Source organism: Saccopteryx leptura, chromosome 4, assembly GCF_036850995.1.
Source record: "Saccopteryx leptura isolate mSacLep1 chromosome 4, mSacLep1_pri_phased_curated, whole genome shotgun sequence".
In the NCBI taxonomy this organism is placed as follows: Eukaryota; Metazoa; Chordata; class Mammalia; order Chiroptera; family Emballonuridae; genus Saccopteryx; species Saccopteryx leptura.
This window is the reverse complement of record NC_089506.1, coordinates 54,511,138-54,528,630: the sequence shown is the minus strand read 5'-3', so window position 1 is coordinate 54,528,630 and position 17,493 is coordinate 54,511,138.

Genomic DNA, 17,493 nt, shown 5'->3' with positions numbered 1-17,493 from the left:
CGAGGCTCCACTGGAGCAAAGATGGCCTGGGCACTGGGGATGGCTCCTCGGCCTCTGCCCCAGGCACTAGAATGGCTCTGGTCACAACAGAGCGATGCCCTGGAGGGGCAGAGTATCGCCCCCTGGTGGTGGGCAGAGCGTCGCCCCCTGGTGGGCGTGCCGGGTGGATCCCGGTCGGGCACATGCGGGAGTCTGTCTGACTGTCTCTCCCCATTTCTGGCTTCAGAAAAATACAGGAAAAAAAAATACTCAGGGAAATACAAGAAAACACGAAAAGGCAATTTAAAGAGCTCAAAAAACAATTTAATGAACAAAAGGAATACTTCACCAAGGAAATTGAAACTATAAAAAAAAAACAAACAGAGATGAAAAACTCAACATATGAACTGAAAAACATGGTAATAAGCTTAGCTAATAGAACAGGCCAGATAAAGGAAAGAATTAGTAACATAAGAGACAGGCAACTAGAGATATTACAGAGAGAAGAGGAGAGAGACTCACAAATTTAAAAAAGTGAGAAAGCCCTACAGGAATTGTCTGATTCTATCAGAAAGAGCAACATAAGAATATGGGTATATCAGAAGAAGAAAAGAGAGAAAATGGGATGGAGAACATATTCAAACAAATAATCGATGAAAACTTCTGAAACCTGTGGAAAGAATTAGAGCCTTGAATTCAAGAAGCAAACAGAACACCGAGTTATCTTAATCCTAGCAAACCTACTCCAAGATACATCATAATGAAATTATCACAAACCAATGACAAAGAAAAAATCCTCAAGGCATCCAGGGAAAAGAAGAATACAACACATAAAGGAAGGCCCATTAGGATATCATCAGATTTCTCAGCAGAAACTATACAGGCCAGAAGAGAGTGGACCTCAATGTTTAAAGTACTGAAAGAGAGGAACTTCCAGCCAAGATTATATCCATCAAAGCTATCCTTCAAATATGAAGGGAAAATAAAAACATTCACAGATATAGAAAAAATGAGAGAATTTAGTACCAGAAAACCCCTACTTCAGGAAATACTAATGGGGGTTATCTGACCAGATACAAAGAACAAAGCAAAACAAAATTACAAGTAAAAGCACCAACAAGATCACAATAAAAACAAAATTAATCTGTGACAACAAAAACAACAAAGGGGAGAGGACAAAGATTAACAGTAGCAAAGGAGGATGGAGTGAAGAAGCACTCATGAGATAATGTACTACAATGAATATGATATATATCCCTTTTATTACCTAATAGTAACCACCCCTAAAAAAACCACTACAGAAACACATGATTTAAAAAAGAAGAAACAGAGGAAAGTACTATGGAATACAACAAACAAAAATAAATGACAGAAGTACAAAAGAGAAGAACCAAACAAGATACAAAGCTATCAGAAAGCAATATATAAAATGGCAATAGGAAACCCTCAAGTGTCAATAATTACATTAAATGTAAATGGATTGAACTCACCAATAAAAAGACAGAGTAGCAGAGTGGATCAAAAAAGAAAATCCAACTGTATCCTGCCTTCAAGAAACACATCTAAGCTACAAGGATGAAAACAAATTCAAAGTGAAAGATTGGAAAACAATTTTCCAAACAAATAACATCCAAAGAAAAGCAAGTGTGGCCATACTCATATCTAACGATGCTGACTAAAAGACAGCAAAGGTAATCAGAGACAAAGATGGTAATTTCACCTTGATAAAGGGGACATGGAATCAAGAAGACATAACACTTCTTAATATATATGCACCAAACCAAGGAGCACCAAAGTATATAAGACATCTACTAACTGACCTAAAAATAAAAACCGACAAAAATACAATCATACTTGGAGGCCTCAATACACCACTGACAGCTCTAGATTGTTCATCCAAACAGAACATCAATAAAGAAATATTGGCCTTAAACGAAACACTAGGACAATTGGATATGATAGACATCTACAGTACATTTCATCCCAAAACATCAGAGTATACATTTTTCTCCAGTGCACATGGAACATTCTCAAGAACTGACCATATGTTGGACTACAAAACTAACATCAACAAATTCAGAAAGATTGAAATTATACCAAGCATATTCTCTGATCATAAAGCTTTGAAACTAGAATTTAACTTCAAAAAGGAAGTAAACAAACCCACAAAAATGTGGAAATTAAACAACATACTTCTAAAAAATGAGTGGGTCAAAGAAGAAATAAAAGCAGAGATCAAAATATACATATAGACAAAAATGACAATATGACATATCAGAATCTCTGGGATGCACCAAAAGCAGTAATAAGAGGGAAGTTCATTTCACTACAGTGTTATATGAACAAACAAGAGAGAGCCCAAATAAACCACTTAACATCACATCTTAAGGAACTAGAAAAAGAAGAACAAAGGCAACTGAAAAACAGAAGAAAGGAAATAATAAAAATCAGAGCAGAAACAAATTAAATAGAGAACAGAAAAACTATTAAAAAATCAATAAAACAAGGAGCTGGTTCTTTGAAAAGATCCATAAAATTGACAAACCCTTGGCAAGACTCACTAAGGAAAAAAGAGAAAGGACTCATATAAACAAAATCCAAAATGAAAGAGGAGAAATCACCACAGATGTCATAGATATACAAAGAATTATTGTGGAATACTATGAAAAACTATATGCCACCTAATTTAACAATCTAGAAGAAATGGATAAATTCCTAGAACAATACAATCTTCCTAGACTGAATCACAAAGAAGTAGATAGCCTAAACAGACCCATAAGCAGGGGGTAAATAGAAACAACTATCAAAAACCTTCCAAAAAATAAAATTCCAGGGCCAGACAGCTATATTAGTGTATTCTATCAAACATTCAAAGAAGATTTGGTTCCTATTCTACTCAAAGTCTTCCAAAAATTGAAGAAGAAGCAATACTTTCAAACACATTTTATGAGGCCAACATAATCCTCATACCAAAACCTGGCAAGGACAACACAAAAAAAGAAAACTACATACCAATATCTCTAATGAATACAGATGCTAAAATGCTAAACAAAATACTAGCAAATCAAATACAACACATTAAAACAATAATTCACCATGATCAAGTGGGATTCATTCCAGAATCACAAGGATGATTCAACATACATAAAACAGTTAACATAATACACCATATAAACAAAACAAAGAAAACCATATGGTCCTATCAATAGATGCAGAAAAGGCATTTGATAAAATACAACATCATTTTATGTTTAAAACACTCAACAAAATGGGTATAGAAGGAAAATATCTCAACATAATAAAAGCCAATTATGACAAATCATCAGCTAACATCATATTAAATGGCAAAAAACTGAAAACTTTACCTATAAAATCAGAAACAAGACAAGTTTGCCCATTCTCTTCACTCCTATTCAACATAGTGTTGGAAGTTCTAGCCAGAGAAATCAGACAAGAGAAAGAAATAAAAGGCATTCATATTGGAAAAGAAGAAGTAAAGGTTTTATTTTTTGCAGGTGATATGATCCTGCACATCGAAAACCCCAAAAACTCCATAAAAACACTATTAGAAATAAACCAATACAGTAAGGTCACAAGATACAAAATTAATATACAGAAGTCTATTGCCATCCTATATGCCAACAATGAAACATCAGAAAATGAACTAAAAAAAATCCCTTTAACAGTTGCAACAAAAAAAAAATAAGATACCTAGGAATAAAAATAACAAAGAATGTAAAGGACCTATATAATGAAAACTACAAAGCATTGTTAAGGGAAATTGAAAAAGATACAATGAAATAAAATATATTTTTTGATCTTGAATAGGATGGATAAATATAGTCAAATTGACCATATTACCCAAAGCAATATACAAATTTAATGCAATTCCCAGCAAAATCCCAATGTCATTTTTTAAAGAAATGGAACAAAAAATCATCAGGTTTATATGGAACTATAAAAAACCTCAAATAGCCAAAGTAATCCTAAGGAAAAAGAACAAAGCTGGGGGCATTACAATACCTGACTTCAAATTACATTATAGAGCCACGATAATCAAAACAGCATGGTATTGGCAGAAAAATAAACACTCAGACCAATGGAACAGAATAGAGAGCCCAAAAATAAAACAACATTTATATGGTCAAATCATCTTTGATAAGGAGCCAAAAACATACAATGAAGAAAAACCTCTTCAATAAATGGTGCTGGAAAAACTGGAAAGCCACGTGAAAAAGAATGAAGCTTGACTACAGTTTGTCCCCTTGCACAAAAATTAAATCAAAATGGATCAAAGACCTAAATATTTATATAAGACCTGAAATAATAAATTACATAGAAGAAAACATAGGTACTAAACTCATATACGTTGGACATAAGGAACATTTTATGAATTTGACTCCAAAGGCAAGGGAAGTGGAGGCAAAAATAAATGAATGGGACTACATCAGACTAAGAAGCTTTTGCACAGCAAACAAACTGAGAACAAAACAAACAGACAGCCAAGTAAATGGGAGATGATATTTTCAAACAACAGCTCAGATAAGGGCCTAATATCCAAAATATACAAAGAACTCACAAAACTCAACAACAAACAAACAAACAATCCAATAAAATAAAAATGGGAAGAGGACTTGAACAGACACCTCTCCCAGAAAGAAATACAAATGGCCAAAAGATATATGAAAAGATGCTCTTCACCAGCTATTAGAGAAATGCAAATCAAAACTACAGTGAGATACCACCTCACACCTGTTAGATTAGCTATTATCAACAAGACAGGTAATAACAAGTGTTGAAGAGGCTGTGGAAAAAAAGGAACCCTCATTCACTGTTGGTGGAAATGTAAAGCAGTACAACCATTATGGAAGAAAGTATGGTGGTTCCTCAAAAACAGCGGTTCTCAACCTGTGGGTCGCGACCCACAGGTTGAGAACCGCTGCTCAAAAAATTAAGAATAGAACTACCATATGATCCAGAAATCCCTCTACTGGGTGTATACCCCCAAAACTCATAAACATTGGTACATAAAGACACATGCAGTCCCATGTTCCTCACAGCATTGTTCACAGTGGCCAAGACATGGAAATATCCAAAAAACCCTTCAATAGAAGACTGGACAAAGAAAATGTGGTACATATATACTATGGAGTACTACTCAGCCATAAGAAATGATGACATAGGATCATTTATGACAACATGGATGGATCTTGATAACATTATACTGAGTGAAATAAGTAAATCAGAAAAAACTAAGAACTGTATGATTCCATACATAGGTGGGATGCAAAACTGAGACTCATGGACATGTACAAGAGTGCGGTGGTTACCAGGGGGAGTGGAAGGGAGGAGAGGGAGGGGGAGGGGAGGGGCATAAAGAAAACCAAATAAAAGGTGATGGAGGACAGTTTGACTTTGGGTGATGGGTATACAACATAATCAAATGTCAAAATGATCTGGAGATGTTTTCTCTGAAATCTATGTACTTTAATTGATCAATGTCACCCCATTAAAATTAACTGTCTAAATAAAATTTAAAAAAAGAAAAGAAACTAACTTTCTTACCCTCCATTTGCCATTTCTTCCTTCCTTCCTTGTTGATTTATTCATTGAAAAAAAAAATGTATGCCAGACACTGCACTAAGTATCAGGTTCACAATGATGAGGAAGAAGAGAACCGTGGTTCCTGCACTCATGGCATAAGGGCACAGTGAGACAGAGAAAGTGACAGGGCTATAGGAACACATTGCAAGAACACCAAAACTGGAAGGTGAGGAGTGAGGTAGAGATTCTCGAACATAGGCTCCTGAGACAAATCATTGCAGTGTGGCTGATGCAGAAAGCGCAAGAAGGAAGTTGGAAGAGGAGAGGAGGGATTCTCCCCTAAAGCCTCCAGACAGAATGCAACTTGCTGTGCCTTGATCTCAGACTTCTGGCCTCCACAACTGTGAGAGAATACATTTCTGTAGTTATAAACAATGTAGTTTGTGGTCATTTGTTATGGCCACCTCAGGAAACCAACACGGGCATATATCCAGTATTCTCTTTTTAAAACTTACTCATGTAATTATCAAGTGGAGGCACTGACTTTTCTAATGATTAGAGTTATTGATGAGCTACATTATCTGCTTTTAACCTGTAAAATGAGTGATGTTGAATGTGCATAAGTGGGGTAAATATTTTCTTTCTATCCTGTTTATGTTTTTCCTTAGTGAACTCATTATCAAAGTCAAAGCAAAAATAAGCAGTTTATCTTAACCCAAAGCCAGGTTTGTGAAATGTGAAAATAAAAAGATGCTACTGTAAATAGTGCAGGCTTTGCTATTTTTATAGAATGTGTTGTGTTTGGCTAATGTAATTCATCGTCAGCCAAAATCATGTGTTGGTCATAAAAAATGAAATCTTACCATTTGTAACAGCATGGATGGACCTAGAAGTATATTATATAACCACTTTGTTGTATACCTCAAACTAATAATAATATGGAAAGTAGACTGTAATTGAAAAATAATATTTAAATTTTAAAAAATAAATAAAAATAATAAAAACAGTACATCAAGATTAGACACTTTAGCCCAATTGTTAAATGCAAACAATTTTAAAATTCTCTACTAATCCTCTAACAGCAGTCATTATCCTAGTTAATGTCAGACTCTAGATTTGGTCAAACATTTTTTAGAGAAGCTACATTTTAGAAAAACAAATAGATCTAGCTCTAGAATGTAAGCTACATGGTCATATGTCAACTTAGTTTCCATGGAAGAATATTCTTCTTCTTGGTCCTGAAGGTAGAGGGGTAGAATACCAAGAGATTTTTACAAAATCAGAATTGAAAGGGAATGAGTATGGCATAAAAGTAGAGAGAAGAGAAAATGACGAAATGATGGACATCACTTTGTGATTCAGTTATAAAAGACAGTGACTTTCATCTCACTTTGCAAACTCTCTCCATTGCCTTCTTGGATTAACAATTTTATGAAACCCATGTGGCAAGAACGAGTGAAGTCTGCAGCCAACAGCCAACCAGGAACAAAAGCTCTCAGTCCAGTAAGACATAAGAAAGCATATCTTGGCAACAGTGATGTGAGCTGGGGAGTAAATCCTTCTCCAGTTGAACCTTAAATTGACTACAGTCCAGTCTACACATTGATTGCAGCCTATTAGGAACCCTGAGACGGGAGACTTAGTTAAGTCACACCTGGACTCCTGAGCCACAGAAACTGTGAGACAATAAATGTGTGCTGTTCTAAGCTGTTATATTTTGGAGTAACATGTTACACTGCAATAAATTACTAATATACTTGATATCAAGAACTCACATATAGTGTGTTACCTGGCACCACAGAGTCTAAACATCAATAACTATTTTTTAGGCCCTGGCTGGATGGCTCAGTGGTAGAGTGTCGGCCTGGCATGCAGGAATCCCGGGTTCGATTCCCGGCCAGGGCACACAGGGGAAGTGCCCATCTGCTTCTCCACCCCTCCCCCTCTCCTTCCTCTCTGTCTCTCTCTTCCCCTCCTGCAGCCAAGGCTCCATTGGAGCAAAGTTGGCCCGGGCGCTGAGGATGGCTCTGTGGCCTCTGCCTCAGGCGCTAGAATGGCTCTGGTTGCAACAGAGCAACACCCCAGATGGGCAGAGCATCGCCCCCTGGTGGGCATGCTGGGTGGATCCCAGTCAGGCGCATGCGGGAGTCTGACTGCCTCCCCATTTCTGGCTTCAGAAAAATACAAAAAAAAAAACAAAACACTATCTTTTATTTTTCCCTCTAGTGCTTACTTTGATTAAAACTCCATTTTGTCACCTAGCATCCAGATCTTGGTTTCTCCATTAAATGAAGCCAAGTTGTTTGGGAAAAGTTCTTCAAGAAATAGTTGATTCCAGGGTTAGGGCAGAAAAACCAAAAGCGGATCATGAAACATTTTGTGGTGACAGAAAGAAAAAAACTACTCCCAAATAATGGGTATGTCAGAAAATAAATTATAGTGATGTATTAGAATCTACAGAATAAAATAAATATTCATAAGCCCATACTGATATAAATATGGAAGCATGGGAAAGGGACAGTAGAATTTAATTTATAAATATAGAAAGAATGATGCAAATAAAAAATAACTATAGAAAAATTCCAAATTAATCATTGTGGTTTTATGAGGAGATATAGTATATTTATGTGGTCTAGAAATAAGAAATTTCATAATTACAAAGGGAAAATAACTAGAGAAACCTGCAAGAGACCACAAATAATCAAATTTAACATCACCAACAGTAAAGACATAACATATAACCATCATGCACCCCCGATACCATGCACTGAGAAGAGTATAATATCTGTTCATGAGAAAAGAAACTCAGACAAGTGTACATTGACAGTTTTGCTATTATGTTACTGTACAGAGTGATCTCTAGGTCTTGTTTTCTTCACATGGAAAGTAGGTGCATTGTACTGACCAGTATTCTTCAAAAGTGTCAAAGTCGTGAAAGACAAAGATTTTCACTGATCAGAGGAGACTAAAGAGACATGATAACTAAATGTCATGTGGGATCAGGAAAGGAATGTTAGGAAACACTGACTCTAAATTAGTTAACATCATTGTCTCAATTATTTCTTGATTTTGATGATTATACTATGGTTATATAAGATAGTAACCTAAGGTAAGTTGGGTTGAAGGGTACTCAAGAAGTATCTCTACTCTTTTTTACAACTTTTTTGCAGACTAAAGTATTTCACAATACAAACTTTAAAAATAAAAACTCCACCTGGTATTCTAAGTTTGAAGTTCTGATGGTCTTTCAGCCTCACACCACGAACTAATGGGTACAAGACCTTTGATCTAAGCTATAAAAGAGTCTCTCCTTGGTAGATTTTTATCAACCCATATCAAAGGACATCTTGCTTTTGAACACCAGGTGGCAATTACATTTTGGCTATATTGACTATTTTTATTTAAAACCTTATAAGACGTTAGCTTACTTTTAATTAATCTCTTCTAACTTTATAGAGTCAAAAGTCTACTGGTTTTAGACTCTCCTTTGCATCATTAATGATAGAAGAAATGGCTCGTTTAAATCATTACCAAAAGGGGGGGCACATCAAGATCCATATATCATATACTGCTCTTTAGTCATGTTTTTATTATTTCCCATTACTTACATTGTCAAACCTCAGTTATCTGCAAAAATATCGAGGATGTACATGCATGGTACATTTCATGATATGAGGTGGAAGTGATCACTAACCATTATATTATGTTGGTGGTAGAAGCTGTCTAATATTGCCTTCATTATATGTCATAATAACTAACATTGTATTCTTCTTGTATATTGGGCACTGAGCAGATCACTTTATGGATTAGTTCCTTTCATCTTTCAATAGCCCTATGAGGAAGACACAGATGAGGCAGCAAAAATATCTGCTAATAATATCTGACTTTAGAGAAAGAGCTCAGTGAGTGTACACTGGGCCCCAAGAAGTTTTGTGCTGGAGAAGTGACTTGAGTAGCCTCAGGCTGTGTCCACTTTTTATTAATCCCCTTTTATTTATCTCTTTTAAATTGGATCTCACTGTCACAAATACTGACTTTCAGGTTGATGTGTTTTAAATTAGAGAAGTTTCAAACTGGAGGAGAAAGACTCAGGGGAAACATGAAAGCCATTTTTCAAAAATGTGAAGGGCTGTTTTGAAAAAGAGGGTTTAGTGCTATTGTGTGTGATCTGAGAAGGAAGTTTAGAAGAGAGATTTCAGCTCATTATCAAGAAACTTTCTAACTCCAAAATCCAATTATGGGTGAGGCTGCCAGAGGACTCAGTGAACCCCTGGTCCTGGATGAGCAACTCTCAAAGAAGGATCAAAGCAGGGGTTGGTACTTGAATTAGAAGTCCTTGAACATACCCCCCAAAGAAACTCCAGGAGGTATTCTGTGTTTCTGTTTTATCAGTGGATCAAACCCTTCTGAGAAATGGCAATTTGCAGCAACTTGGTCCTGATGGCAGAGCTCTAGTTTGCTACTATGTTCAGTGTAAAGAAGCAGGTTGACTGGTGTGTGGGGATAAAAACCAATTTAGACAATGGGTGGATTGATGTTGGAGTCTGTTGGAGTCAGTTGTAGACAAGAGAGACTTACATGAGGTCTAAAATTTGGAAAACTTATCTTTGTTAACTTATCTCGTTAATGATCCTGGTCAACCCTTATCTATAAGAAGAGATAGTAGCCTAACCACGCAGTGGCACAGTGGGTAGAGAGTCAGACTGGGATGCAGAGGACTCAGGTTGAAAACCCCAAGGTCACCGGCTTGAGTGTGGGCTCATCCAGCTTAAGCACAAGGTCACTGGCTTGAGTGTGGGATCATAGACATGACCCAATGGTTGCTGGCTTGAGCCCAAAGGTTGGTGACTTGAAGTTCAAGGTCACTGGCTTGAGTCCAAGGTCACTGGCTTGAGCAAGAGGTCACTCACTTTGCTGGAGTCCCCCAGTCAAGGCACATATGAGAAAGCAATCAATAAACATTTAAGATACCACAACAAAGAACTGATGCTTCTCATCTTTCTCCCTTCCTGCCTGTCTGTCCCTATCTGTCCCTCTCTCAGTCTCTCTCTCTCTCTCTCTCTCTCTCTCTGTCTTTGTCTCTTTCACTAAGAAGAAGAAGAAGAATTAGAATTAGAATTAGAATTAGAATTAGAATTAGAATTAGAATTAGAATTAGAATTAGAAGAAGAAGAAGAAGAAGAAGAAGAAGAAAGGGGAGGAGGAGGAGGAGAGGAAAAGGAGGAGGAGGAGGAGGGGGGGGAGGAAGAGAAGAAGAAGAAGAAGAAAAAAAAGTAGCTTTGGCCGGGTAGGTCAATTGGTTAGAGCATCATCCCCATATGCTAAGGTTACAGGTTTGATGCCTGATCAGGGCACATATAAGAATCAAGCAATGAATGAATGCATAATAAATAAGTGGAACAACAAATTGATGTATTTCTCCATCTCTTTCTAAAGTAAATTAAAAAGAGAGAGAGATGGTAAAATATCAACTTTGCAACAAATTTGGTGCTCAAGCCAGATCACCAAAACAGAAGGGATGGTTGGCACTCATCACATTTGAATCCAAGCTGACTTTCTGAATCTCCCCTCTTGTTTCCCCTGCCTTCCTTCAGAGGCTGTACTGACCACTCAGAATCTGAGTGAGGTAAGCAAAGTTAGCAGAAACCATGGGCTGGTATTCATTGGCTGGCTTGAGTCCCTAAAAGGTTCTCTGTGTTTCCAGGGCTGCAGTAGCATAGGAAGAGGCAGGTGTGACCCAGACTTCAGGGCAATATGTAGGAGAGGCTGTGCTTACTTATGAGAGATAAATAGGTGTTAACTATGCAGAGCAGAAAGTAAATAGGCAGGAAAATACCACAGTGAAAGGAAAGTAGATGACAAAGGCTGGTGCTTTTAAGATATTCATTGTGACTGGAGTGCAGGGTGGGAGAGGGAAGGGTGAGGACCTAGAAACAATACAGATAGCCTTGTTTGGGAAGCAGAGGAGTATGGATGCTATAATCAAGAGCTTGAGAGGTTTTAGGCTAAGATGTAACATAATCAAAGATGTATTTTAGACAAGTCAACTGCAACAGTGTGGGAAAAACTGACTAGGTTCAAGAGGATATAGAGGCAGCAAGATCAGTGAAGAGGCTGTGGCAATAATCCAATTACTAAATAAATATGGTTCTGGACAAAGTTGGGAATGGTGGGAAATAAAAAGGATGTGAAATATTCAAATTGTTTTGAGGTATAAAAAAATCAACAGAATTTGGAAACCAATTGGCTGTTGAAGGTGAGGGACAGGAAAGGTAAAAGACCATCCCCATGCCTGACGGGTGGGGGCACAATGGAATGCTGAGGTTGCCAGTTCAAAACCCTGGGCTTACCCAGCCAAGGCACATATAGGAGTTGATGTTTCCTGCTCCTCCCCCCTTTTCTCTCTCTCTCTCTCTCTCAGTAGATGATGAGGCTACTGACCAGTTACTGAGTCAAACAGCACTTGGTCAGAAAACAGAAGCTTCTCAATGTATCCTAAGAATAATGGGTTTTGCCTGACCAGGCAGTGGTGCAGTGGATGGAGCGTTGGACTGGGATGCAGAGGACCCAGGTTCGAGACCCCAAAGTCGCCAGCTTGAATGCAGGCTCATCTGGTTTGAGTAAAATCCCACCAGCTTGAACCCAAGGTCGCTGGCTCGAGCAACGGTTTACTCGGTCTGCTGTAACCCCATGATCAAGGCACATATGAGAAAGCAATTAATGAACAACTAACGTGTCGCAGCGAAAAACTAATGATTGATGCTTCTCATCTCTCTCCGTTCTTGTCTGTCTGTCCCTATCTGTCCCTCTCTCTGACTCTGTCTCTGAAAAAAAAAATTTAAAAATAGTGGGTTTTAATACAAGGAAATAGAGGCTTACAAAATCTCAAGAAGGGCTAGGAGAGGTTCTCAGAAGCTCTACTGCTGCTTCCCAGAAGAGAAGCTACTTCATATCTAAAGAACTTCTGGAAATCCTGGACCTCATCCTGTAACACCAATACAGGTAATCCCAAGAAGCAGGTGGCCGCTGTCTAGACTGTCTATGGCATGGCAACAGGTGCTCATCTGGGAGTTCACCTGGAGGACGGATACTGGGGTTGGAGTATGCTGTGACTTCCAAGTAGGATGTTTGATATATTCTTCCAGACCACAAGAACGAGCTCTGAACTAAAAAAAAAAAAAAAAAAAAAAATGGATTTGCGAATTGTGGGGCTCAAAATGAAGCTACTCAGAGAGATTGTAAGAGAAAAATGAGAAACATTAGGATAATATCAACAGTGGGCCAAAATATAAGGCAATCATAGCAGCAATTTAAGCTTCTTGGTGGTGTTCACCCACTCTCTCCAACTATTGGAACTGCATCTCACAGAGCAAGACACAGAAACCAGACTCGGTTTGTCCCAGCAATTTCTCAGCAGTACTGGCCAGGTCTGGATGTGGAAAAGGATCTATTGACTCAGTGTGCCTGGCAGGCAAGTATTGTGAGCCTGGAATAGCTCAAAATAAGAAAGAGATGGTGGTCATGTGCAAGTGAGAAAATTGGCAGAATCAGGACTTGAGGTACAAACTGGATAGGCCATATTCTACATTAGATTAAAACCCCTCTGTAACTGCTGCCCAGAAGAGAAATATGTCCGATGAAAACCACATGATTAAAACTGAATGAATTAAGCAACGTTTCTTTGTGCTACAGATCTCCTGGTTTATCACATTTGTAACGGAGAGGGAAAAACCTTTTAAAAGGATAAATGTGTAAAAGGGAACCCATGTTTACCAACCAACTAATTTATAAGACTGTTCAAGAAGAGGCAAAATAAACCAATAGCAAATGTGTATTCTAAAAAATAAAAAAAAGTGTATTCTAAAAAACAAATTTTGTACAAAGACTTACTATTTCAAATAAAATATCTCAAGGCATACTAATTATGTAGTTTCTAAAATCCCCCCCCCAAAGTAATCATTTTCTAAATCACATATAAGTGGTGAAGTAGGAGACTGAGGAGAATGGTGGAGGTTAGAAATCGCTTCCAGACAATTTCTCTTCCACTTTTGGAGTTATATTCCAGCCACCAACATCTACTCCTCTTCTGCCCAGGTCTAACTTCTAATGACTTTTCTCATTCTCTTAAGACTTTGAGAATTGACCACTTCAATTTCTGCCATTGTCCAGTGTAACTTCAAGGTAAACTCACCCAGTATGTGGGCTCTTATCTCCCTGACCTCATTTCAGGGAGATAAGAGCCAATAAATTCTTGCTTTCCTCTACTTTAGATACCACCTACATGGTTCTGTTCTTTAATATTACCTGAAACTGTGTCACTTCCAAAAATGACAACTGTGTAATTTTAGAGATGATGTAGCAAAAACATATGAATACCCAATTCTGTAACTACAGCCTTCCATTTTTCCTGTGTCCTTGCTCAAGAACTCTGTATTAGGCTGGACAATAGCCCCCAATAATATCAGGTCCTAAGCCTTGGAAACTAAATATCACCTTTTTATGTTGGCTACTTTCATTTGTTACCTAATGTCACCTCATCTGTGGGACTGTCAATCCTTTGGCTCATGTGTTTTCTTCCTGTCCTCTTAACTTTCCCCATTATCCCCTCTTTCCTCCCTATGCATCCTAAAACCCATTGTCCATATTACAATATTGCAAATACAGTTCCCTTGGCCTCTCTCTTACCCCTCTCTCTTTCCATAACCAGCTGACTTACTCTCCACTCTGGATTAACCTAACAATTGGCCATCTCTATACCAGCACCAAGCAACTAATTGCTGTTACAGAAAAATCATATAACCTGGCAAATTGATGACACCAAAAATAGAAATAGTTGTAAGCTTCAGCCGGGTCCTCCACACTGCTTGCCCTTAGCCATGTTCCAAACCATACATATGCAATTGCCAACTCAACTTGGAGGTCATGCAGGCACTTGGAATCTAATGTGTTCAAAATTTATCTCAGGTTCTCCTTCTCAAAGCCTACTCTGTGTCCCACAGTTCAGAAAATGGCACTAACACCAGAAATCTATGTGTCAGCCTCAGCACGTTTCTCCTTCATCCCAAATCCTGCTGTTTTTACTTTCTAATGGTTTCTTAGAACTGATCACTTTTCTCTACTTTTCACCAATGTTTAATTCACCATGATCCATTGCCTACACTGGGGCCATAGCCTCTGCACAAATCTCCTACATCCATTCTTACCTCCCTTCAGATGGTTCATTTTCAAGACCAGAGCTATTGTATCAAATATAAGTTTATTTTATGTCTCTGCTTAAAACTGAATGTCTGAATAGAGTTCACCAAATCCTTAGCATGGACTCCAAGCTTCCCACGATTTGGCTTCTTCCCTCCGCAGTTTCATCTCACCTCATGCTTTTTCTGAATCCCTAAGCTTCAGTCCTGTAGGCCTTGTTTCAGTTCTTAGAATGAGTCAAAATCTTTCCAGCTTCAGAGTCTTTGCCCACACTCCTCTATTTGGATAGAATGTTCTTTTTCTTTTACCCCATCATCACTCCCTCTCCCAGTCTAGTGTATCTTATCAAAGTATAAATATATATATATTTTTAAATTTTATTCAGTGAGAGGAGTGGAGGCAGAGACAGACTCCCACATGCACCCTGACCGGGATCTACCTGGCAAGTCCACTAGGGAGCAATGCTTTGCCTGTTTGAAGCATTGCTTCATTGCTTAGCAACCAACCTCTTCTTAGCACTTGAGGCAAGGTCACGGAACCATTCTCACCACCCGGGGCCAACTCATCCAATTGAGCCATGGCTAAAGGAGGGGAAGAGAGAGAGAGAGAAAGAAAGAGAAAAGCAAGGGGGGGGTGTAAAAGCAGATGGTTGTTTCTCCTGTGTGCCCTGACAAGAAATCAAACCCAGAACATCCACACACTGGGCTGACTCTCTACCACTGAGCCAACCAGCCAGAGCTCAGAGTATAATTTCTATAGGTTCTGGAGTATTGTCTATGTCCTTCCTGATGAACCTTCAGCACCTAGAACAGTACCTGGACTCTATCTAGTAAATGCTTACAGGGGGTCCTTGGGTTAGGACAGTCTCAATATACAAAGTTTCAAGTTTATGACGCTTACTCCCATAAAAACTTTAAAAAATAGAGATGTGTTTTAGCTTATGCCATTAGCATGTACTAATGGACAACATGGGTAAACTAGTTTGGTTGCTTGCAGTAGAAGAATATGCAGTAATGCTATGTCTGAGCGAAGGGTTTGACGTCCCCCAGTACACTTACCTACATTTTGGACTGTTAAAAGCACAAGTGTTCTGTTTGCGTTGCTTTGTTTGATTTTTTTTTTACCCTTATCATGTCATTTTTCCTGTTACTGCAGTACAGTGTACAGTACAGTATATTTATGTCCTTTTCCTTTTTCTATGGCTTAGTTGTGTTTTTATGTAGATTATGATTTTATAACTGTGCTAGGATAGGTAAGTGACTTAGGCTAGGGTATGTTTTGACTTACACCAAAATTCAGGTTACATCACTGTCATAGGAAGGGAACTCTGTTGTAACCTGAGGACCCCTTGTGTTCAATTTTAGGTGAAAGGAAAAACACTAGAAACTTGGGGATATAAAAGAGGAGCAAGACCTGGTTTTGCACCCAAAGAGTTTGCACTGGGATACTTACTCAAATCTCAGCTAACCTAATCCACTCTCAGAAAGAAGAAATTATTTTATATCAAGAAGGATATGAGACACATGGCTAAGAAATAGATGGAAAGAAAGACCTGTTTGAATCATGGCCACATCATCTGTTGAGAGGGTTCTGCCCTGTTCAGGTCTCTGCATATTCTGGAGGTGGGTAGGAGCTAAAATCTACCCACACGTGATTCTCCAAACGACATGTCTGTGGGACTGCATCAGTTAAAGGTATAACTTTTTTCTAATTTGCACAAAGTAGTGTGAAAACCAGTGGTTTTCTTTGTTCACATCCCAAGATGAGGATCCTTGATGGGTTAAGTGGTATCCAATGAAATGAAATAGTCTGAAAGTCAACCAGGTAATAAAGGAACCAAGAAAAAACCCAACACTTGTGGCAGGTCCCTTAGTCTATTATGGAACAATTCAAACAATTAACTATAAAGGAGAACAAAGGAGAAAGACCTAAAAACTTACTGAGTTCTGAGATGGTAATTAAGGACATCTAATAGAATCTGTAAGTGGTTCCTATCTGACTTTAAGGTGTCTCTCAGAAGTCAAGAAGGGTCAAATGGAGTCTCCAAACACACATCTTGCTATTTAAGATTCTCAATAATTCCAATATTAACCCCTACTTGCTTTCATATATTGTACCATTTGCTGCAAAATTAAAATAAAAATCAATACAATGAATACTCAGTATGTAAAACAATTCAAGGCTCTATTTCAGCAAGAAGTTTCATTTAAACTGTAGAATAAAAAGAAAGACAACCCTTTGTTCTTCTCATTTCACAATCCTGCAAATGGTCTCTTAGCCAAAATAGCTCCTCTAATCTTTAAGTTTTAATTAGCTGCCCACAATTCATAAAATATCAGGAATTAAAATGCTGATACTTCGTTCTCCTGAGAAATGGCACACAATTAACCTCTTTTTTCTGGTCAAAGGCAGAAATTGAGAAAGGGTAATGACAAAATTAATCTATTCTGGTGGCAAGGCAGGAAAACAGCCTCCCACCCTGCGTCAAAGGGGAGAGCAACGCAAGCGTGGCCAGAAACCGCGATTTCTTGTGTGCGGAGCCTTTTGTATTCATGCCACGTACTATACCACAAAACCATAGTGGGCCCCCCAAATGGCTCCCCAGAATTAATCGATCTAACCCACCTTCTTTTTGCCTCTGAAGACAGGTATACACAGAAGGTTTAAGTCATGTCTGAAGTTCTGGCTTTCTCACGAGGTGGGCAGAAGAAGAGACAGAGACATGCACATCTTCCAGGCATGATCTCAAGATCAAAACATACTCTTGGCAGTAAA